The following is a 23,697-nucleotide window of genomic DNA, read 5'->3' as shown; positions in this document are numbered from 1 at the left end:
AGGGCAGGGTGCTGTTGCTATTACCTGGTCAGACCCAAGACAGATCTCTTACTGTGTGTGTGTTGGGGGGAAGAGAAAGAGAGCTGTCCGACTACTTCTGAACTGAGGGACCGGCCCAGCAGCCGGTAGAGTGGAGAAAGGCGAGTCACCTTACCCACAGCCTGAATATCTGTTAGGCGCTGTCTTCCCCAGCTGTCTTCCGGATGCCTGGCTCAGGAATGCTACCCCAGGCTTGCAGGGCAAACTGGAGAATAAGGCCCCTGAAAGGCCTTGCTTTTTTTTTTTTTTTTTTTAAAGGCAGTCAGTTCACAGTAATCTCCTCTCGAGCTGCCTAAGGGAAGGGACGCCCCAGCATCCAAGGTCCATCCTGCTACTCTGGTCTCTTGACCGCTGGTCGCTGGTTGCTACCACCGAGCTCCAAAGACTCCCTACACCCAAAGCTGGAGCTGTGGCTTTAAATTGCAAACCGAGGGCATTTTATCTTTTTGTTACCACACAAGGGCGGTTTGTGAAGTATAATGCCTGTCCAAGCCTTCTACAGCGTCTCTAGCAAAATTGACTCCCCTGTCCACTACAAACCTGGCGAAACGGAATTGTAAATAAGTTCATGGGCATGACAAGACACCCGCTGTTGGTGATTCCGCAGGCATACAGATGGAGGATCAGGTCAAAGGAATTCTGGGGACTTGGGACACAAAGAGGACTCTGCTGCTATGGGAAGATAGCTTCCCCATCCTGACCACACTGGACTGTGCAGGAAAGAAGGCAGAGAAGGAGGCCTGGGTTTGGCTGTGAGGATTGCACACACTCCCTACCCAGAAGGCCAGTCAGTCAGTCAGCTGGTCAGGCTTCCAGGATCCCTGCCACTCTCCCGGGTTTCTTGTCTCACTCGGGAAGTATCGAGGAGGACCAAGGCCTTTCTCCACACTATGGACATGCTGGAGTTTCCAGGGCTACACTGAGCCAGAGGCTGGGAATTCTGACTGTGGATAGTAACCTGGGCTGCCAGTCTCCCTCAATAGACAAGGAGCCAGCAACTGTCCTCTTGGACCCACCGCTCAACACTCCAAATGAGGGTAGGGTCAGTGACATTGGTGAACTGTAGGCAGAGGCCAGGCTTCTCAGGGAGGGGCCCTAAGAAGGACAAAAACTCAGCCAGAGTCCCTGGAAGGCCCTCTTCCCCTCCCCCCCCCCCAGGTCTCTTAATCTTTAACTGCTTCAGAACTAACCCTGACCCCTGAAACAAACAGGCCCAGCTCTTCCCAGTTCTAGGCACCTCCCTTAGGCTGGAAAGAGATATCTGAAAGCAGGGCTGGAGCCGGGACCACGTGGAGCAGGCATAGTTAGGATGCCCCCGCGGATGCTGGAGGAACACCTAACTTTAACCCATTTTCTCCATTGAGAGCTTTAACCGAGGAGTGGCCAGAGGCCAGCAGGCAGAGTGGGGCAAAGTGGACTTAGGACCCTGACTGGGGTCTAAAGGCCAAGAAACAGACAGATCCGGGTAGGGGTGGCTCCAGCTTCAGTCAGAGGATATTGTGGTCCCTGGAGTAAGCAGGGGATGGGGCTTCCTCTAGAAATCTGCTGGGCTATTGTTGCACTTTCTGAAACCATGGAAGGTTTCCAGGAGGCAGTGACAACCCCAAATAATAATAATAATGCTCCTCCCCCAGCAGCAGGAATTCTGGAAAAAACAGCTGCTGCCGTTATCGCCCCAGGAAAAAACAAGGTCAGGCGCTGCAAAGATTTAATTTAAGGTATGCCCCCGCAGCCTGTGGGCCACGCACCAGCACGCACGCGTCCTTGGAGCGCGGGGGTCGAGGCCTGTGGGAACCGGGAGGCACCCAGGCTGCCTCTGCATCCACTGAGAGTCCAGCAAACCAGACCTAGCTCTAGAGGTCTCAGCAGGGAGTCTGGGGCGGCCCGCAGTCGCCTGGGGCCATCAGCGGACCTCACTCGGGCTGCTGGCTGCCCCGAGCTTCTGGGGGGCTAAATCAGTCTCCAACAAAGCACTCTGAAATGAGGGGCGCTGTCAGGAGAACATAGCCCGACCTTAATGAGAAGTGACGGCAGAGTGGGCCGCAGGCGCTGGCAGGCCAGGTCGGCTGGAGCCCAAAGACCCTTGTCCTTGTCGGCTGCGGCTTGTAGGGCTGGCTCCTGGCGCTCAGGGGCGGGATGGCTGGGCTGGAGAGCTGCTCGCGCCGCCGCCCAGTCCCCACCGACCACACTTGCTGAATACAGCTCGGGTGCGGCACATGGAGTCGTCCGGGGCCAGCTCTGGGCACCGCCGCCTACAGAGCCTTGGTGGTGGCCTTGGGAGGAGAGGACAGACGCTTCACTCCACGCAGACTGGAAAGAAGACTCCCTGAGACAGCGCGCGCCGCGGCTCAGAGCATGCTTCCTTGGCGCTCCAAGCCAGCCTGGGGAGGCTTTTAAGTCACCAGCGTGGGCAAGAGTACCCGGAGATTCCCTGAACTGTGTTGGGAGTGTTCATATTCTCGACTACCAGATGGGAGGGTCTGGCCTGGCCCTCCAGGCCGCCAATCCACCGCCCAGGTCGCCTAAACTTCCAGGCAGAAACCAACCAACAGCCATGATTCCCCTATTTCCCAAACTGGGGAATAAGGAGCAGGGGTTAGGAGAAAGGGGGAAGGGGGAGGGAACAGGGTCGAACCCGTTGGTTTTTTACTTTAAAATTATATATTTTATGTCACAATCATTTTTCGTTAAGACCACAAGCATCCAATTTGGCTTGGCGTAATAAAATCAGCCGGAGCTCCCTTAAACGGAGCCATTGCAGAGAATTAAGTTGTGAAATCTAATCTATTATATCCATAAAGGAGAATGCTTTCATTGTAAATTCAGGTTATAAAGAAACTATACCTGGGCCGCCAGCCTCCCTTTCGGATTTGCTACTTGAAGGCTTATCAAATTACTGCAAAATGTTGGGCTCCCCTCTCTATCTCAAGGCAACCAAAATTAAATGTGGCAACATTTCTTTAATACCTAAGGTCGGAAACAACTGGTTCAACAATGGGATATAATTTTTAAGACACCTCCATTCGCGTCGGGAAGCACTCTACTCCCCCAATTAATTCAAGTTTTTTAAAACTCTAAATGCACCACGACTCCGCAAGTTCTCAACTGTTCCGGTGGAGGGCTCTCAGGTGCAATCCCGGGTAGATCGCACGTGGACCGCACACACCCGTGGCTCGGACCCACAACAGCAGCGTGCGTGTGTCACACCTGCGGGACCGGCGCCTGGGAGCCTGGCTTCTGCGCCCCAGTCCCAGGCGCCCCGCTGGTTCTAGAAATGGCTGGAGCAGACAAAGGAGTCGCCAAGGAGGGGTTAAGCTGCCCCTCACCCTTCTCAGAAAACATCCTTCCAGGCAGCTGGAGCAAGGGAAACGTGGCACCCTAACATTTCTTTGGTTTTACAAACGGGTTGTGGATATTTGCTGCCCTTCCTGGGAGGGGGTTGGGCCCATGTCGGTATCTCTCCCTCTGACACCTTCTTCCATTTCTGAAAATTAATTAACTCCGGGATTGGGCTGGGACGTCCTGGGCTGTACATAAGTGGGGGGTCACCAAGGACTCTCCGTCCTCGATCCCAAAGAGGGGTGTCTGGGGGACGTCGAGGAGATCGATAAGTTTCTAGATTCCCAGGGAACTGGAGGACGTGGCTTTTGTCAGGCCTGCGAAAAAGATTTATGAGGCGCCGGCGGAGTGTTGGGTCGGCTTCGCCCTGGCGGCCAGCGCACCCCGTCTAATCTTTGATTTCCATCTAATTATTTTTTTTCCCTGCCTTCAACTCAGTGTCCGGAGAGGCGAACAAAGGGATGAGGATGGGGGATGGGGAGGCAGGCACTGGCGGTCCGGGGATCCCCACATAAAGTTGGAACCCCTAGAACGTCCAAAGGCTCGAGCTCCTGTGAGCGTTCCGGGAGGCCGAGGGAGGTGACCAGACAGGAGCTGAGGCCACGGGAGACCCGCAGCAGGGCCTGGGTGGGCGTTGCAGTCCTCCGGTGCTGTTCAGAGCCGGAGCCCAGCGGGGTTTCTAGGGAAAGATCCGCAGAAAGGGCCTAGAGTGGAGGGAGAAGGGGTGGAGGCAGCTCTCCCCTAAATGCAATTAATCGGGGAATGGGGAGACAGGGCAGCCCTTGGTAGAGGCAGATGGAGGCAGGGTTCTTTTATTCCCACCCCCAACCCCGTTCAGAAAAAAGGTCTGTCCAAGCGGGTGAGAGAAGGGCGCAACTTGAATTTTTCATGTTAGCCAGAGAGAAAAAAAAAAAATCCAAAATGGAAAATGATTTTATTGGTCACTACCCATAAGTCAAGTAAAAACAAGGATAATTAGAGAGTAGGGAATTCAGGGGCCATAAATCCGCGGCGCCTTCTCCACCGGCGTCGGAAGCTTTATGGCTTGTTGAGTTTTATTTTGAGAGAAAGGAAACGCAGAGTTTTGGTGGAAGCGGGACTACCCACCAAGCGCCGCGCGGGCAGACAGACACGCATAGCGAATTCGCCCGGGACTCTGGAAGGTGGCCACAATCGCTTTTTCCCAGAAAGAGGGACCTTCCCCCGCCCCACCCGCGCCGGGACCCCTCTCTCCACGGCGGGATCCGTGCTCAACCAAACTCTGGGTAGGGAAGTCACATTCTTCCTCACCCAAACTACGACGAAGATAGATACTTGGTGTGCGTGGGGTCGGAAATTTTTAAACGAGATTCCACTCGCAGCTTCCAAACGTCCACCTGGTGCTGCACGCTTGGGGGCCTTTTTTTTTTTCTTTTTCCTAATTTAAGGGGTGGGAAGGATGGGACAAAAGAAAAACAACCCACCTTACTTTGCAATCTTCCTCAAAGAGACTGGGAGTACTTTTCATTCCATAGGGGTTTCTACCCCACCAGCCAGAGCCCCGTTTCTTCTTCTGAAATGGTCTTCTCACAAAGCCACCCTTAGCCGACACCGTGTAAAATCCCACTATCGGGTAAGACAGTGGGGACGCTTCTGGCTCAGCTGCAGCTAACTTGGGAGAAAAGAAAGTGAATTCTTCAAGAACTTTAAAATAAAAGCGGCCCTTTTCCGGCAACTCGCGTCTAGCTTCGCCTTTGTTTTAAACACACGTATAAAACCCTGGTCCTTCCTAGGAACGGGGGGCGGGGAGAACTGCGGGTCCACATTCAGAAGCGCTTTCCCCTTAAAAAATATTCTCGGAGGAGCTCTTTTGTTTGAAGTGGGTATGGGGGAGGGGACGGGGCCCGCTCCAGTTCAGCTACCAGGCTCTTCTGATGCTGAAAAATAACAAACCACCACCAACAAAAAACCACAACTCTGAGGGTATCTCCTTAACCCCGCAAATCTGGGGTTCCCGGATCCAGGAGGGATTCGTTCCTAGACACCCGGCGCGCAGCAGAAGCCAAGCCCAGGTTTCCCTAAAGTAAACATCCCGGCTCAGAAAACGAGAATTCTAGGTTTCCGGGTTGGGGGCTAACTGTATGAACGAACCACTTCGAAACAGAGCCATCTTGCTGTAGTACCCACAGCGTCCTGGATGAATTTCGTGGGCCTCCGAAGAAAGCGACGCCCATTTCCACAGGGACTGGCTCCAAGCCCCGTCCAGCGGGTGGTGGAGAGCCCAGTAGGGATTCCAGAATACAACTCAGGGGGCTACCCCGAGTTCGGCTACCGTCCCAGGACCCCTCAGAAAGACACGTTTGGTGCGAAAATCTCCTACACACCAGCTGGGTTTTTATTCCTTCCCTCCCCAGTGTGCTCTGGGCGCGCGGGAAACAAGGAAAAAGCACGTACCTGGCGGCGCTCTGAGGGCAGCCTCGCCGGCCCTCCGTAGGCAAGGGAGCTCCCAGAAACTACTCTCTACCCGGCTGGTCGACCCTAGGCCTGTCCCTCCATCCTTCCCTCCCTACCCGGCTGGTCGACTTCCGCCGAGCTAATTCTCCAGGAGGCAGGAGCGGGATACCCGGCCCGCCTTTCTGGAAATGGGATCCGTTTTTTAGCGCCAGGGCCCGCGCCAACTCCCAGGCCACCGTCGGCGCGCAGGGTTTCCGTAGTCCTTTGGATCAGCAGAGAGTGGTGCGGCCTGGACGCTGGGCTGCGGCTTGCGCACCAGCTCCCTGCTCCCGCGCGGCCTTCTGCATCCACGCTCCGGCGTGTCCACGTTCCCAATCGCGAAAAGGGGACGAACTCTGAGCCCTCCGGGAAGAGAAGGCTGCAGCCGCAGTCCAGGAAAGAGCCCTAGGGCGGGAGGGGTGCAGGGCGGAGGGGCGGGAGAGCTACCAGCGCCCCACGGCCGCGGCCCTCGTGGGGGTGGGGAGGGCGCCCAGCCCCACCCACGTGGAGGCCCCCGCCCCGCCTCCACGAGGGCAGCGTCCCCGCCTGTCCCAGCGCCCCCGCCTAGCCCCGCCCCATCGCCTCCCGAGCGGCCGCTCCCTTTGTCTGGGCAGCCGGTGCAAACCAATGGCATCGCGTGGGCGGTGCTCAGGTTGGCCAATAGATGATCCAGGAGGTGTGGCCGAAGAGGAGGCTCTATTTCCCCGAGAAGATACCGTAAACTGGTAAGCTTTTCAGGATCTGGGCTCTGAGGCTGAGTGTCTGCAGCTTCGAGCTGGCTCCGCCGTGGAATTACAAATTTTGGATTCCTTTCCACTAAATGGAAAGATGCCCCCAAATCCGGAAGGAAGTGTAAGGGAATCACATCGGGACTCTGGGGAGGGGCAAGTCAGTCCAGAAGCCCCTGGGGACTTGATTTTAGAATGGCCCCTTGCACCCGGGACACGCAGTGCCTTGAACTTTGAAATTCAGGGTGTGCAACATCCCCGGAAGTCAGGAAGGTGCTCTGAGATCGAGTGGTAATAATGTGATGTTCAGTGAGTTCAGGGGCAGAGGTGCATAGCCCTCTCAGGAAGGACTACAGGATTGGGGGCCGCTGCCCCAGGACTACCTTAGTGGGCAGCGACTCATTTGCTTTCTGAGCGGAGAAATATCGAGTGATGAAAAAGATTCAGGCCCAAGTGGACCACGGCCAGAGAGCTTTGTTGCTGGCTTGCCCCAGACAGACAGGGAAGGATACATCTCAAGTGTGCCCCAAGCCACGCCAGGGCAGCAAGTGCAAGGAGACAAACAAGAGCCAAGCCATACCTACAGGAGCAGGCAGCTGTCCAGGTCTGAGACCAGGACAAGACGGTGTCCTGGTCTCAGACCTGGAAGTGTTTCCCAACCTTTTCTCCCTTTCTGCATCTTAGCTCCAAGTGAAATCTGCAAACCAAGAAGAAAAGGAAAACAGCCACCTGATGTAGGGGCTGTAATCTGGTGCCTCCGATGGTAAAATGAGCCCTGGAGGTAAATGAGGTACATTACAACCCTGGATTTGCAGGGCTCCACCTGAGCATTATCAATCCCAGCATCTCCCACTCGGTTGTCACAGAAGCCAACATCCAATTCCCTGTTGCTGAAGGCAGTACTCAGCCACCTTTATGGCTCTGTTTTGAAATTCCTCTTTTCAGAAATCCAGGGATCCTGAGAGGGCCTGTAGCTAACTGAAGGGCAGGTCGCAGCACTCAGGATCTAGGACTTGTCCAGCTATGGTTGCAAACCACAGACGTGGTGATCAAATCGACCTTGAAGTTCAGCTCCCAGGGATTAAGCACCCCAGGGTGGACACAAACTGATTTTTTTTTTTTTTGAGTCCAAGAGGGATTGAATCAAGATAGTGGTCAAGATAATTCCTAATAGCCTCTCTTCCCACCCTCAAGCCCTAGAAATGATAGAAAAGTTTTAAAATCCATTACAACCAGAGAACAACAAGAGTGCCTGGGAGACAAGTCGGGGCACTGCTCCTGCAAGAGGGAACATGGGAGGGAAACTGCTGGCCGGCAGGAGGGCTCCAAGGAGAGCCTCTCAGAGGAAACTGTGGAATTCTGGGATCTCTGTCAGGGTGATGGGTGGGAGTCTGTGGAGACAATCTCTTCCTGGGCTGTGCTTATTGGACTGAAACTAAGCAGATGCCCTGGAGAGTCAGATGTGAAGAAGGAGTTCTCTTGGCCTTAGAGCCTCCACTGAGGCTCTCAGCAGCACAGGAGGCCCAGTGCATAGAGACTGGACTACTGGATGGGAACACTGAACCTTACAGAGCAGCACAAGTTAGAACCACTGACCCTGGCTGCAGAGTTGGCTCTGTGATTAAGAGCACTTGTCTGCACTTGCAGAGGACCTGGGGTTGAGTCTCAGTAGTTACATTGTATAGGAGTGCACCATTGCTCTCTTCAGACACACCAGAAGAGGACATCAGACCCCATTGCTGGGAATTGAACTCAGGAACTCTGGAAGAGCAGTCAATGCTCTTAGCGACTCAGTAGCTACATCATGATTCACAACTGCCTGTAACTCCAGTCCCAGGAGAATCTGGTGTCCTCTTCTGACCTCTGCAGAAGTTGAAGGACCCTGGCCATTCTTCTCACAAGAAATCTTGGATTTGGCTTGTGCTGTCTATTACCAGAGAATGTGTGTTCAGGCAATTAAACTTAGTTAATTTAGTTTAAATTTATCTTAAATATCTGAGCCTAGTTCTTGATTTCATATCTACTTCTTTTTTGTTTTTGTTTTGTTTTGTTTTCTGAGACAGGGTTTCTCTGTAGCCCTGGCTGTCCTAGAACTCACTCTGTAGACCAGGCTGGCCTCGAACTCAGAAATCAGCCTGCCTCTGCCTCCCGAGTGCTGGGATTAAAGGCATGTGCCACCACCGCCCAGCTCATGTCTACTTCTTTACTACAAGTGTAAGGAGCCCTGCCCGTCCTCCCGACTTTGGGTTTGGCAAAATGGCTCCCTCTGGCACATGGGATTGTTACCAGATGCGAAGTGGATAAAGTTTGAAATGTGCTAGCGAGGTCAGCCTTATTATATTGGGTGCCAAGGAGCCAGGATGAGGAGATAGTCTATTGGGAGAATAAATGGGGTGGATCTGGTCTCAGGAGGAGAGAGCATCCCAGAGCAAACCTCAGTCCCTCGGGCCACTGTAAGCCATGTTCTGAGGCTCTCTAAGCAGCATGGTTGTGACAGCTGACTGGAATGGCTGTCCTGACTAATACAGAAGTGGACAGAAGCACCCCTGGGTTGTGGATGACAGGGAAACTAAGGAGGTAGAAATAGTGACATTTTCCCTGGCTACCCTGCAGCAAACTAGGAGAAACGGAGAAGCCTGTCACCTGCCACCTGCAGAAAGCGAGGCCAGGTATAACCGAAGGTTACTTAGAATTGTGGAGTCTCAGGTTGGAAGGGCTACTGTTTAAACCCCCCAAATGTGTAGGGAAAGTGGTCATTATTGTTCTGAGAACAATGATGAAGACAACTTGGTCCAGGAAAAGGACATAGGTCTGGTTGGGCAAGATGGCTGGTTCTACAGGTAAAAGTACCTAATGGCAAGCTTGATGACCTGAGTTTGTCCCTGGGACCCACATAGAGAAGGAGAGAACTGATTCTCACAAACTGTCCTTTGACTTCCACAAAGATGCCATGGAACTTGTGTGTGCACAAGTGCATGCGGGCACACACACACACACACATGGCTTAGGCCTATAACAGCCTGAGAGTACTAATCAGATTACAGGGATGGAAGGGCAGCAGCTAACTCAATGTGTCCCCAGCCAGTTGGAGAGATTGTGTACTTGAGTGAAGCCAAGCTTCAGGCACAATCCTATCCCTAGAGACAGAATAGCCTTCTTCTTCTTCTTCTTCTTCTTCTTCTTTTTTTTTTAATTTGTTTGAGGATGTGGGCACTCACAGATATCTAGAAGTCAGAAGAAAGACTACTAAGTTTCTACCTTTCCATTCAAGTTTTTCCTTCTCATGGAGACTCTGGCTGGGGTACATTTTCTGGTTTCCTTGTAAAACCCAACACAATGTGGCAGATACAATGAGAATCTGTTTCAGGCACACACACAAGCCTATCTGATCTCGTCTTCCCACACTAGAGTGCAGACAGCCACTCCCAGGTGTCCCATGGATGATGGCAGGGAAGCCATCACCTCTGAGACTCCATGGCTGTGTGGAGTGCCAGCCTGGAAGTTGGACTACTTGCTTTGGGGCGTCCAGAAAGAACAAACTGTTGCTAATATGATGGGCAGTCAAGTAGGTGTCTACTAGATAATAGAGATTTAGCCTTTAACACAGGAAAGAGTGAGTTTTCTTTTTTTTTTAAATAAAGATTTATTTATTTATTATATGTAATTACACTGTAGCTGTCCTCAAATACTCCAGAAGAGGGCATCAGATTTCGTTACCAATGGTTGTGAGCCACCATGTGGTTGCTGGGATTTGAACTCGGGACCTTTGGAAAAGCGGTAGGCGCTCTTAACCACTGACCCATCTCGCCAGCCCAAGAGTGAGTTTTCAAAGCACACGATATTATAAAAACACTGGTAACATTTTCAGAGAGAAAATTGTAACGGGAATGCAGCCAAGTAAAGTGGCACCCAAAAGGCTGAGGTCATAAGATCATGAGTTCAAGGTCAGCCTGAACTACTCAGAGAATGCCGGGCAAGCCTGGGCTATGTGGTGACTGTTCAATTTCATCAACTTCAGGGTTTGGATGAAACTCCACTGTAGTGTGTACAGCATACTGAGACCCTGCCCAGACTCAAAAAGAATCTTAAAATAAGGAAAAGATAAAAAAATAAAATAATCTGGGGAATAGAGTATTCTGGTGGTATTTTGCTTTCTTCTTTACAATTTTATGTATTATTCAGAAATTTACAAGAATACATTATTTATATATTCAGGAAAAACCAAAATTATGTTTACATGAAAAAATAAAAGTAAACTTAAGAAGATACTTTCCAAAAGTCAGCTAGATGTCTTAAGAAAGAAAATATTTCCCCCTTGAAATAAAAAATGCTCTTAGCAAGCCAAAGAGGAGGATGGGCTGGGCCCTGGGTCATCATCGAGGGGGTGGGTCAAGCTGAAGAATTTTCTAGAACACATGGTGAAGGACACACCCTCCCCCAGAAACGTGTGAAGTTAAAGCCAAGCAACATGGGAAATGGGCCATTTAAATGAGATTCCAGGGAACAGAAAGAAGGAGAGGGAATAGTCATGGAAATAATAAAACTGTCCAGGGCCAAGGGAGACCCTATGAAAACATTTCAGAACACGGGGAAAAGAGATGCAGGTTCCCCGTGGGAAAACACGCTACCTCCAGAAAAAAAGCAAGGAGCTGACATCTAATGTTGGAAACTTGAGATTCAAAGACAGTGAGGGCACCTTCACCGTCTAGAGGGAAAATTAGCTGAGCCTAAAGTTCCATGCCTGGTCTGACAGGCGCTCGGTGGCGGGGAGAAAACAAACACCACTTTTAGTTGTGCCAAGAGAATTTATTTCTAACAAATATTCTCTGAAATAATTGCTAGATGCCTGTACTCCAGCTAAATAAATAAATAAATAATACACTTCAAGAGGTATGCACGGAGGGCTACGGGGGCTGAGTCTGCTTCATCAGGGACTCTATTGAAAAATGCTCTTGGTGACATGGGAGGAGGGTGCCAGTGACCTGGGGATGGGCAGCCCTGGGACCTCAGTGCTGGGGAGATGAGGATCCCCGAGCCTGGTGAACAGCAAGCTGACCTTTAGGTTCATCATAAACAAATAAGGAGATGCAAACCCTTAATCCCAACACCTGGGTAGCAGAGGCTGGTGGATCTCTGTGAGCTAGAGGCCAGCTTGGTGTCTACAAGTTATTTTTTTTAAATCTTCTTCTTCTTCTTCTTCTTCTTCTTCTTCTTCTTCTTCTTCTTCTTCCTGCTATTATTATTATTATTATTTTATTTATATGAGTACACTGTAGCTATTTTCAGACACACCAAAAGAGGGCATAAGATCCCATTACAGATGGTTGTGAGCCACCATGTGGTTGCTGGGAATTGAACTCAGGACCTCTGGAAGAGCAGCCAGTGCTCTTTTTTTTTTTTTTTTTTTTTTTTAGAAAGAGTGGAAGGAAGGAAGGAAGGAGAGAGAGAGAGAGAGCACAATCTTTTTAAAGATTTATTTTATATATACAAGTCACTGTTGCTGTTTTCAAACACACCAGAAGAGGGCATCCAATTTTATTACAGATGGTTGTGAGCCACCATGTGGTTGCTGGGATTTGAACTCAGGACCTCTAGAAGAGCAGTCAGTGCTCTTAACTGCTGAGCCATTTCTCCAGCCCTACAAGTACTAGGACTCCTATGTGATAGATAACCCTGTTTTAGAAGAGTGAGAGTCCAAGTGTGTGTGTGTGTGTGTGTGTGTGTGTGTGTGAGAGAGAGAGACAGACAGACAGACAGACAGACAGAGACAGAGAGACAGAGAGAACACGAGCATGAGATGCCTTAGCAGGTAAACCATTTACTATTGCAAGCCTAGCGCCATGAGGTTACCCCTGGAATGCACATAAAGACATAAAGGAAGAAGAGAACTGATTCCCAAGAGTGCCTCTGACCTCCACATGCATGATCCCTAGTAATAAACAAATAAAATTTAAAAATGAGTAGTGAAAGCTTAAAAGGATTTAAGGTAGAGAAAGATTGAAAAAGACACCTGGGGCTGGAGAGATGGCTCAGTGGTTAGGAGCACTGACTCTTCCAGAGGTCCTAAGTTCATTTCCCAGCAACCACATGATAGCTCACAACCATCTGTAATGATTCTGGTGCATCTGAAGACAGCTACAGTGTACTCATATACATTAAATAAATAAATAATCAAAAAAAAAAAAGAAAAAGACACCTGATGTCAAACTCTGGTAGTCATATGTCTCTTCCTGCATGAACACATACAGATCACACACACACACACACAGAGACACCACACACACCACACATACCACACACACCACACATACCACACACACCACACACACACACACACCAATTACCACACACACACACACCACACACACCAATTACCACACACACACACACCACACACACCACACATACCACACACACCACACATACCACACACACCACACACACACACACAACAATTACCACACACACACCACACACACCAATTACCACACACACACACACCACACACCACACATACCACACACACACACACCACACACCACACATACCACACACACCACACACACCACACACACACACACCACACACACCACACATACCACACACACACACCACACACATTAATACATACATAACACACATTAACACACACAGCATACACACATGAACACAAACACACAATACACACACATGAACACACAACACACACATGAACACATCCATTTGAACACACATAACATACACACATGAACACACAACACATACACATGAACACACACGCAGAGCTACTAGGATTGGATGCCGTAGCACTGAGTGCTTGCCTATCAGTGCCTATCAGAGTGTACCCTCTGAGTTCTATCCTCAGCATCACAAAAGTGATCAATCCCTTTAGAAAAATTAACCAGTGGACGAATAGAATTTGATATAAATCTTCTAAATAAATGGAGCAGAAACTTGACAAATTTAACAGAAACAGGAAATAGAAGACAAGCTGGGTCACGGGGACAACAAGATACCGTGTCAAATACAAAGCAAAGCCAATCGGGTGTGGTGGAGCGTGCCTGCAATCCCAGGACTCAGGAGGTGGAAGCAGGAGGAGCAGAGTTCAAGGCCAGCATGAAACTCTTATTTCACAAACCAAAACAGGGTCAGGGAGTTTTCAGTGAGTTAAGCACCTCCCCCCATGCCTGAGAACACGAGTTGGTTACTCGGAATCCACAGAGTGGGAATGGAAAACTGGCTCATGCAAGCTGCCCTCTGCCCTCTACATACCCAGCTGTGTGTGTGTGTGTGTGTGTGTGTGTGCTCGCGCGTGCGCGCGTGTGCTTGCCTGCATAGGTGTATGCACACTAGCTCACATACACATGAACACACACACACTCACAGAAGAAAAAAGAAAAATGTAAAAGCCCACTACCAACTACTTTTGAATGAAGAAGCAGGGGCTGGGAAGGTAGCTCAGTGGTTAGGGACAGCCTTTGCTCTTGCGTAGGACAGCTGTTTGGTTCCTAGCACCTGTGGCGGTTCACAACCGTCTGCAACTCCAGTTCACGCCAGTCCACAGATCCAACCGCTTCTGGTCTTCACAGGCACCAAGCATGCAACATGCACATAAAAATAAATAAATCTTAAAAGAAACGAGGAGGTATCACTAAGAGTTTCAAATCTCAAAGCCTGTGCAGATCCCGGAGGAGAAAGTTGAACCGTAACACTTGAGGAACATTAGTGAACAGGAAAGGCAGAAAGGGCCAAATCAAGGGTTACTTGAAGAAAGCAGGTAAAACGCTCCAGAGAAGCCCCAACGTATTTTCAGAGATTTTTGTGTCTGTCTTCACAGAGGGACTAGAACACAAATTTCATTTTCTAAATTGTGTGTGTGTCTGTGTAGAGGAAAGTACATGGGATTGTAGGTTTTGTGACACCACCCCGGCTGTATCTCTCATTCTTAGAACTTAAAAACCATATAAGTCTTCAGCCAGGTGTCGTGGCCCATGTCCTTAATCCCAGCACTGAGGAGGCAGAGGCAGATCACTGTAAACTCATCTACATAGTGAGTTCCGGGATAGCCAGAGTTGTGTAGTGAGACCCTGCCTTGAAAAAACAACACAAGCAAAACTTGTAAGTCTGAGGCTAGGGTTGTAGCTCACTGGTAGAGCACTTGCCTAGCCTGTCCGAGGCCCTGGGTGCAATTCCTGAAACTCTGTTCGTCTGCCCTATAGCTTTGATCTCCTTTTCCTTTCCTAGTGTACACAGGGAGGGTTTGTGGGTCTTCGCAGTGATCGTGTGTGCAGGCACTGATGTGCACAAGGGTGGGTGCACATCTCTTGGCTTTAAAAACAAAAAACAAAAAAACAAAACAAAACAAAAAAAAACATAGCCGGGCAGTGGTGGTGCAAGCCTTTAATCCCAGCACCTGGGAGGCAGAGGCAGGTGGATTTCTGAGTTCAAGGCCAGCCTGGTCTACAGAGTGAGTTCCAGGACAGCCAGGGCTATAGAGAGAAACCTTGTCTCCAAAAACCTAAAATAAATAAATAAATAAATAAATAAAATTTAAAAACAACCAAAAAAACCACATCTCTTGTATTTTGTTTTGTTTTTCTGTGCCCCAACCCCACCCCGCCCCAGCTTAGGAGGCGACTTTATTGTGTCAGGTTTTTGTTGTTGTTGCTGTTGTTGTTGTTGTTGTGGTGGTGGTGGTGGTGGTAGTGGCTGTTGTTTTCTCTGCTGTCTGTCATTTCTTTCCCAATCATTTTCCTTTCATCTTATAAACATGTTTAAATTTTTCAGGTGATAGATAAATACCATCACCATAAGCAAGAGCAAACCATGGAACCTTCCTCCACACCAAACGCCACAGTCTCTCTCTCTCTCTCTCTCTCTCTCTCTCTCTCTCTCTCCCATCTGGAAAGAATAGTCTGTGCTCAGCTTCTGTTTTGTTTTGTTTTTGTTCCCAATCCATCTCAGACAAATACTCTTGTAAAATAAAATAAAAAGTATTACTAGAAAAAGGGAAAAAAATCCCCAAAGACATCCAAAATGCAGGCCCTAATTTTTTATTATTAGGTCCAACAAGCATAGCGCGTCTGTCAGACTGCTATAAAAATGCTAAATGCTGGCTTTCAATTCCCGCACTTATCTTGACAGGGACAAGGAAGCGGCAGCTTGGGTGGGCGTGTGTCTGAGGCCACGCAGGGCCACCGGAGCCGCTCTGTGCCACCCACGTGTGCCGGGGATGCAGCTTTAAGCACGCTAGGCAAGTGCCTCCTTACTGGGCTGCACCTGAGCCCCACCCCACCCCACCCCACCCCACCCCACCCCACCCCACGTGATGACGTCTGCCTCAACCCCTATGTACTCTGACAAAAGCCCCCAAAGTTGACTGTGGCTTCTCAGCTCCTTGTCAGTTTCTACACATTTTCTTCGATGATATTGTCCCTATCAGCCACCAGTCTGATTTCTGTCGCTGTAACAAAATATGTCAGGCTGAGAAGTTTATAAAGTGTACTTAGCACCTGGTGCAGGAGCTGGGGAGTCTGAGAACACAGCCTGGCATCGCGGCAAGGCAAGGATATCTCGTGGCAAGCTAGAACAGGAACGACATCTTGGGTCTCTCTGATCTCTTTGTGCCACTGTGGAGCCTCTGCCTTAATGATCTTATCTAACTATAATGACCAATGACCTCCTAATGACCTTCAAAATATCTTCAAGTGTCTTTGGGAATTAAATGTGCAACATGTGTTTGGGGTTCATGTTCAACAGCAGCCCTCCCTTTCTCTCTCTCTGTGTGTGTGTGTGTGTGTGTGTGTGTTCTCTGTGACAGCTTCATCTGTGCAGCCTCTGAAATGGTTATCTGCGATACCCTGCTCCGTCTCTGAATGCTGTTTCTGGATGGTTGCTCTCTTGAGTTTGATTTTGAGCCACATCTATATACAGAGATCTTGCAGATCCCAACCACAGCCTCTTTCCCTCCTACCCTGTTCTTCGGTCACTTTCCCTTGGATATCCACAGTGCCTTGTGGCCAGCCCAAGGGTCAGGATTCCCAGGGTTGACAGGGAAGGAAGCCTGGGCTGGCTTGTAGGTTAGAGGAAGAACAGCATACACAGGTGTCCCAGAGGACGGGAAACAGTTGGGAAGACTCCCCCACTGCGGATGACTCAAGGCTGGAGCCATCTAGAAACCTCTTCCTTTGGCGCGAGTTGTCAGGGAGGACCTAGGCACAGAGTTCCTCAGAGCAGAGTGTCTTCCCTGGGTTCTGACTCAGGACTTCTCAGTCCGGCAGCTGGGCCAAAGCTGCAGAAGTTTTCTAGGCCACCAAGACCGACTTAATTCAAGGGGAAGGGACACACACTGTAAGAGGTGGGGGTGAGAGCATGAACACGAAGAGCCAGGGGTTTGTTTTCAAGCTGCCACTGGCAGAAGTGTTCTCCAGGTTCCCATCCGTCTGCCTTGGTCCCGCAGTCTGTAGGATTATCTCCAGATGGGTTTAAGCTTCAGATCCTTGGCTGGGAGGTTTGGGTCTTAAAGGCCCTATTTTGGCCCAGTGTCTGTCCTGCTATAGTGGCCCATGGTCTGGTAGGGGTCGAGATCTGAGATCATGTTGATGAGTTCTACACACCTGAGGTTTTTCTGATCTCAGACTGCTCTGCAGCCACGAATTAGCCTGGACATGGCTGATTTAGGAATCCTGGCCTCCGAGGTTCCAATTGAGAGGCTGTGGGTGACCCCACGAGCTGGTATTTCTTTTTTATCACTTATAATTTTAAAGTGTGTGCAATGTGTATAATAAATAAAACAATGTGTATTTGGCAGTTATATAAAGTCACAAATATATGATATATGTGCATACATACACACATTTGCCAGGGTTTTATTTTTTAGTAAGCTATTTACTTTGGAATAATTGTAGATTCACACTCTTATCAGAAACAACGCTAAGAGATCTGAATGGCCTTGACGTGGTTTGCCCTCCAAGGTAGCATTGCTGTGTGTATAACCGTGACTCAGGCTGCTTCAGCGGTGCGAGGGCTGCCTTCATTGCTCTCTGGAGCCACAGGCTCCCTCTTCCTTTGTTAACCCCAGCCGCCATCATCCTCTCTACTCCTCTGTAACCTTGTCATTTCAAGGATGTTATAAAAACAGCTTTAAACAGCACAGGAACATCTCCTTATTTAGAGTTTCTCCCTGTAGCCATGGCTGGGCTTGGAGCTTGCTGTATAGACCAGGCTGGCCTCAAACTCACAGAGATCCTCCTGCCTCTGCCTCCCAAGTTCTGGGATTAAAGGCATAAAATGATACGACTCTGGAAAGCAATTTGGCAGTTTTCCTTGGAAACAAACAGAGCTACGAAGTAACACACAATTTCACTCCAGAGAATTTAAGAAATTATCCCAGAAACTTATAGATCCGTGTTCACAGGGCATTGGTGGTGGGGATAAACTCATCCCTTGTGGAACTGCAGGCCCAGATGACCCCTTCCTTCTATAAGGTGTCTGCCTAGATCATGTGTGTCTGTTTGTTTTTTTTCCACAGCAACAGAAAAGTGATTAAGAGAACCAAATGGATATGCGGATTTTCTTTTTTAAAGATTTCTTTCTTTTTTTTTTTTTAAAAGATTTATTTATTTATTATATGTAAGTACACTGTAGCTGTCTACAGACACTCCAGGAGAGGGCGCCAGATCTCGTTGCAGATGGTTGTTAGCCACCATGTGGTTTCTGGGATTTGAACTCTGGACCTTTGAAAGAGCAGTCGGGTGCTCTTACCCACTGAGCCATCTCACCAGCCCAAGATTTATTTCTTTATGTTTAATTTTTTGAGACCGGGGTCTCCAACACTGTAGCCTTGGTTATGGTTGCCTGGACTTGTGCCCCAAGAGGATGACCTCAGATTCACAGATATCTGCCTGCTTCAGTCTCCCACGTGCTGGGACTAAAGGTGTTTGCCACCACACCCGACAAAGAGTTACAATTTTCAAAACGATCAGCTGGACAGGGTGGTGACACATGTCTTTAATCTTTAATCCCAGCACACAGGAGGACGAGTTTGGCCAAGCTCTGTGAGTGCCAGCCAGACAGCCTGATCTACATACAGAGTTCCAGGAAAGCCAGGACTACATAACAGAGATGCTGTTTCCTCAAAAAAACACAAAACAAAACAAAATGGCAAAACTGTTATATATGTGTGAATACAGTGTAGTACACGCTAGTCCCAGGAGTAAGGGCAGTTGTAAACTGCCTGGTGGATGCTGGGACGCTGTCCTCTGGACGAGCAGTGAAGGCTCTGACCACTGGGCGATCTCTCCATTGCCTGCTGTGTGCATTTCCCTCCAGGATGTTGTGTGAGCACGAATCTTTGTCTCTAGGATAAACTCCCAGGAATGCAGTTGGTAGTTATTTCATAGTATGTTTGTTTCTGAGGGAACCGCTAAACTGTTTCCCGGAGTCGTGCCGTGCTATGCTCTACAGCAGTGAATGACTAAGTCTGTTTCTCCACGTCCTCACCAGCGTATGCTTTTGTGGCCATTCTGATGGGGAGATGCTGATATCTTCCAATGGTTTTTTTAATTTGCATTTCCCTGACAAAGAAAGAGCCGTAGTCTCTACATGTGTTCATTCGCCATCTCTGTCACCTCTGAGGGAATAGACTCTCACATATTTTTGACCATTTTCTACTTTTTTTTAATTAATAATTGAGGGGTTTTTTGTTTAGTTTAGGTTTTGTTTTTTTTTTTTTTTTTTTGAGACAAGAGTTTCTCTGACCTTGAAAAGCTGATTATCTTTAGGATTTATTTTTATCTTATTTATGTGTATCTACATATGTCTAATTGTATGCTGCAGGTGTACAGTGCCCACAGATGCCAGGAGAGGAGAAATTCCCCTGTAGTTGTAGAGCCAGTGTGAGCCACTAGACATGGTGTTGAGAACTGAATCCTCATCTTCATGAAGAGCAAAAAGTGCTCTTAACTGCAGGGCCATCTTCCCAGCCCTGTTCTCTAATGATAGATAGATAGATAGATAGATAGATAGATAGATAGATAGATAGATGGCAGATAGGTAGATAGATTGGTAGATAGATGGGTAGATGAGTAGATAGATGGGTAGACAGACAAATAGATGATAGATAGATAGGTAGGTAGGTAGATGGGTAGATAGATAGGTAGGTAGGTAGATAGATAGATAGTAGATGGGTAGATAGATAGAAAGGTAGATAGTAGATGAGTAGATAGATAGATAGTAGATGGGTAGATGGGTAGATAGATAGATAGTAGATGGGTAGATAGATAGATAGATAGATAGTAGATGGGTAGATAGATAGATAGTAGATGGGTATATGGATAGATAGATGGTAGATAGGTAGGTAGATAGATAGATAGATAGATAGATAGATAGATAGTAGATGGGTAGATAGATAGAAAGGTAGATAGATAGTAGATGGGTAGATAGATAGATAGTAGATGGGTAGATGGGTAGATAGATAGTAGATGGGTAGATAGATAGATAGTAGATGGGTAGATAGGTAGATAGATAGATAGTAGATGGGTATATGGATAGATAGATGGTAGATAGGTAGATAGACAAACAGGTTCTGTAGCTCTGGGTAGAGAATGAGCAGCTTCCCATTTCACCACTGAACCACATCCCCAATGGTCATCTCCTCCTCCTCCTCCTCTTCCTCCTCCTTGTCTTTCTTCTTTTTAAAGAGATGTTTTAAGATATAATTATTCATTTTATGTATATGACTACAGTGTAGCTGCCTTCAGACACACCAGAAGAGGGAATTATATGCATTACAGATGATTGTGAGCCACCAGGTGGTTGCTAGGATTTGAACTCAGGACCTCTGGAAGAGCAATCAGTGCTCTTAACCTCTGAGCCATCTCTTCAGCCCTCCAATTGTCTTCTAGTTTGTTCCTGTTTGGGACAAAATGTATGATAGAGAAAATTAAGGAAAAAGAGTTGTTGATTTTGGTGCATAGTTCAAGAGTTCAGTCCACCATGGTGGGAAAGGCCGGGGGAGGGGTGGAGGTGGGGGTGGGGAGAGTCCAACTGTACCTGCTTCCCGAGTGCCAGGATTAATGGCATGTGTCACCACCGCCTGGTTCATTTCCTCATTCAAATGCAGCCCAGTGCAGGAGCCCAGGGAATGACACCTACCTTCTCTAAGGTGCGTCATTCTGCCTCCGTTAACCCAGTTAAGATGTCCCTCACGGGTGAGCCTGGGTGATTCTAGAAGTTGTAACACTGAGGGCTCTAACCATCACAACTCTAGGCCTGTTTTCACTTTTTGTCTTGAGGAAGGGTCTCACTAAGAAGTCAACACAGCCTGATGCTGGTAATGCTCCTGCCTTGGCCTTATAAAGTAATCGGGATTACAGGCCTATGCCCCAGATTTCAAGATTCTGCTTGTTTTCCTTTTATGATTTAAAAAAAAAAAACAAAACAAAACAAAAAACCTTTTACTTCTGAATAATTTCCAACTTATAGAAAAGTTGTTAGACTAGTGCAAAAAACCCACCCACGTTCTATTCACCCTGATTCCTAAAGTGTCAACCGCTTTCCACACTTCTTATTCTATTTTTGAACTGTTTGGGAGTTTGTTGCACACAGATGCCCGCCGTCTCCTGGTCAGCTCCACACTGAGCTAGCACAGCCACCCAGACTGGAACGGTGATGCAGCTGAGAACCAGCAGGCCCTGCTCCCGCTCCTGCTCCAGCTCCAGCTCCAGCTCCTGCTCCTGCTCCTGCTCCTGCTCCTGCTGCTGCTCCTGCTCCTGCTCCTGCTCCTGCTCCTGCTCCTGCTCCTGCTCCTGCTCCTGCTCCTGCTCCTGCTCCTGCTCCTGCTCCTGCTCCTGCTCCTGCTCCTGCTCCTGCTCCTGCTCCTGCTCCTGCTGCTGCTCCTGCTGCTGCTCCTGCTCCTGCTGCTGCTCCTGCTCCTAGAACTCAAGAGGCAGAGGCAGGCAGATCTCTGAATTGGAAACCAGCCTAATCTACAGAGTGAGTTCTAAGACAGCCAGTACTACACAGAGAGACCCTGTCTCAAAAGAAAAAAAAAAGTAAATAAATAAAACCAAACCAACCAACCAAACAAACAAATAAGAACATAGCCTAGTCTTACAAGACCATTGTCATGTGATATCCTTCATCTTAGAACAAATTTTCCTGAAAGACTTGGTCCTGTGAAGATTTTGTTCCATGGTTTGGTCTGAGAGTTGGATCAACTGCTTGGAATTCAGGGAGGAAGATGGACTGTGCAAAGAGTGTCCAGCAGATGTGTATACAAAGGCCAGAAGCCAGGAGCTCTCGCCAGGCCTCACAGCAGCCCACAAGCCTTCCAGGGTTATCATTCTCTTCCGTAATCACAGAGGCCTGCAGCTGGAACTCTGGAGGTGGCTGTCACTTGACAAGGCAGCCAAGGTGTCTTAGGTCACTTCTTAATATCTCACCTAAAACAATCTGAGTTATCCTTGGGCTGCCTATCCCAGTGGCAGAGCATGTCCTGTAACCCTGAAACCCAGGGCAATCACCTTTCCCTTTTAAAAGATAGGTCTCATGTAACCAGACTAGCCTCAACCTCATTATGCAGCTGAGACTAAACTTCAGCTCCTCCAGGTTTTAATTCCTGAGTGCCAGAATTACAGGCGTGCGCCGTTATGCCCAGCCTGGTAGATTTACTTTTGAATTCTTCTGTGTTTCTGAAGAGTTCAGGCCGATGATGTAAAATACCCCTGAGTTCAGACTGTCTGTCTCTTTGTTGCATCAGGTCCCACTTCTCTCTCAGAAGTGATGTTGCATGCCTCTGCCACAGCGTGTCAGCAGGCCCAGGGTATCTGTTCGTCCCTCTCTGGTGATGCAAATATTTGCCACTTGGCTGAAGGTGATGTCTGCCAGGTTCCTCCATGGTGCAGTTAATTAATTAGTATTTTGAACTTACTAATTACTAAGTAATAATTAGCAAGTGCTTTGAGAGCAGATAGTCAAGGCTAAGTAAATAGCCTGCTTCCTCCGACCTTTCGCCAGGAGCTGGAGCATCCGCTGTTGACTCCCTGAATCAATTATTAATATTCTAGTTGCCAAATGGAAGCTCTCTAGTCCCATTATTCTTTCTACATTTGGGAGTCAGCTTTCTCCCCCCCCCCCATTCACGTATTCAATCATTTATTTTTATCATGAATTATTTACATAGTAAATAAAGATAGCAATCCATTACTATATTGTGTTGTTCAGATTGTCCCAGGTCTGGCCAAAGGGAAGCCCTTCCGGCCAGTTCCTGCCCTTTCCCTGTGGCTCCATTGTCCCTTGAGCACTTCCTGGCTTTCTGACTCAAGGAACATTTAAGCTCATCCTGCATCTGCATATTCTGTGTCCAGCCATCCTGCCCTTGGCTCCTCCCAGAGCCTCTGACTCCACTTAGCTCAGGATCGAGAAGGCATTTTCTTTCCCAGCTGGGTCTGCTCACTGTTTGCTGGGACTTTGCTGCCTCTGGGCCAGACCTAGACATACACTCTCCCATGTCTATTTCTAGATATGTCTATAATAAGAAACCCAAGTTCACACCAGTGCCACAGCTGCAGTCCAACACTGAGCCCCTTTCAGGATCCACACTCCCTTGAAGGGGCATTGGGCACAGTTCGCATAAGTCTCCATGGCCTCCTGTCTCCTCATGTCAGCAAGCACCCATTCCCTGGTTCTTGGATTCCATGGGAGGAGGAGGCATGATGTCACCTTCTTGGGTCCCAAGTGACCACAAGGAGGTTAAACAACAGACATTTATTTTCACCAGGGTCTTGAGGCTGGAAAGTTGAGAATGTGGTATATACAGGAAAGGCTTCCTGGGAAGAGCAGAGAGAGGATGCATCTTGTGCTCCGTCCAGCGTCCGGGTGCTAGTGAGGATCCTTGGTGCCCTTGACGTGCAGGTGTGCAGTTTTCCTCAGGCCACTCATCTCTTCCTGCAAATTTCTGTCACCTTATGGAGATCTGTCACTGAGTCTGGACCATGGTTCTGGCGTCAATCCTGTTGCTCAGTTCAGTGGTCCACAGTTCTTCTACCTTAACCTTGGGTTATAGCCTGAGGACCCTGTTCCCAAAGACACAGGTACTGGGGGCACCATGTCAGTCTCA

General features: G+C 48.6%; 2 long non-coding RNA genes across 4 annotated transcripts; one reads left to right on the top strand and one right to left on the bottom strand.

Annotated features, from left to right (window-relative positions):
• Positions 1-1,285: 1,285 nt before the first annotated feature.
• LOC115032543 (uncharacterized) lies at positions 1,286-4,793 on the top strand. Of its 2 annotated transcripts, none has more exons than XR_015044907.1 (2): positions 1,286-1,550; positions 1,677-4,793. It is a non-coding gene; the product is annotated as an uncharacterized LOC115032543 (long non-coding RNA). The 2 variants fall into 2 exon arrangements; XR_003838195.2 differs by having other exon boundaries at positions 1,674-4,793.
• Positions 3,024-6,319, bottom strand: LOC115032544 (uncharacterized). 2 transcript variants are annotated; one of them, XR_015044906.1, is made up of 2 exons: positions 4,842-6,319; positions 3,024-4,082 (listed from the first exon to the last, which is right to left on the bottom strand). It is a non-coding gene; the product is annotated as an uncharacterized LOC115032544 (long non-coding RNA). The 2 variants fall into 2 exon arrangements; XR_003838196.2 differs by having other exon boundaries at positions 3,024-4,057.
• Between the last annotated feature and the right edge of the window lie 17,378 nt (positions 6,320-23,697).

The sequence above is a fragment of the Mus caroli genome, unplaced genomic scaffold (genome assembly GCF_978045245.1).
Source record: "Mus caroli unplaced genomic scaffold, Mus_caroli_1 scaffold_13, whole genome shotgun sequence".
Classification (NCBI taxonomy): domain Eukaryota; kingdom Metazoa; phylum Chordata; class Mammalia; order Rodentia; family Muridae; genus Mus; species Mus caroli.
This window is presented reverse-complemented; position numbering and strand designations above follow the sequence as displayed.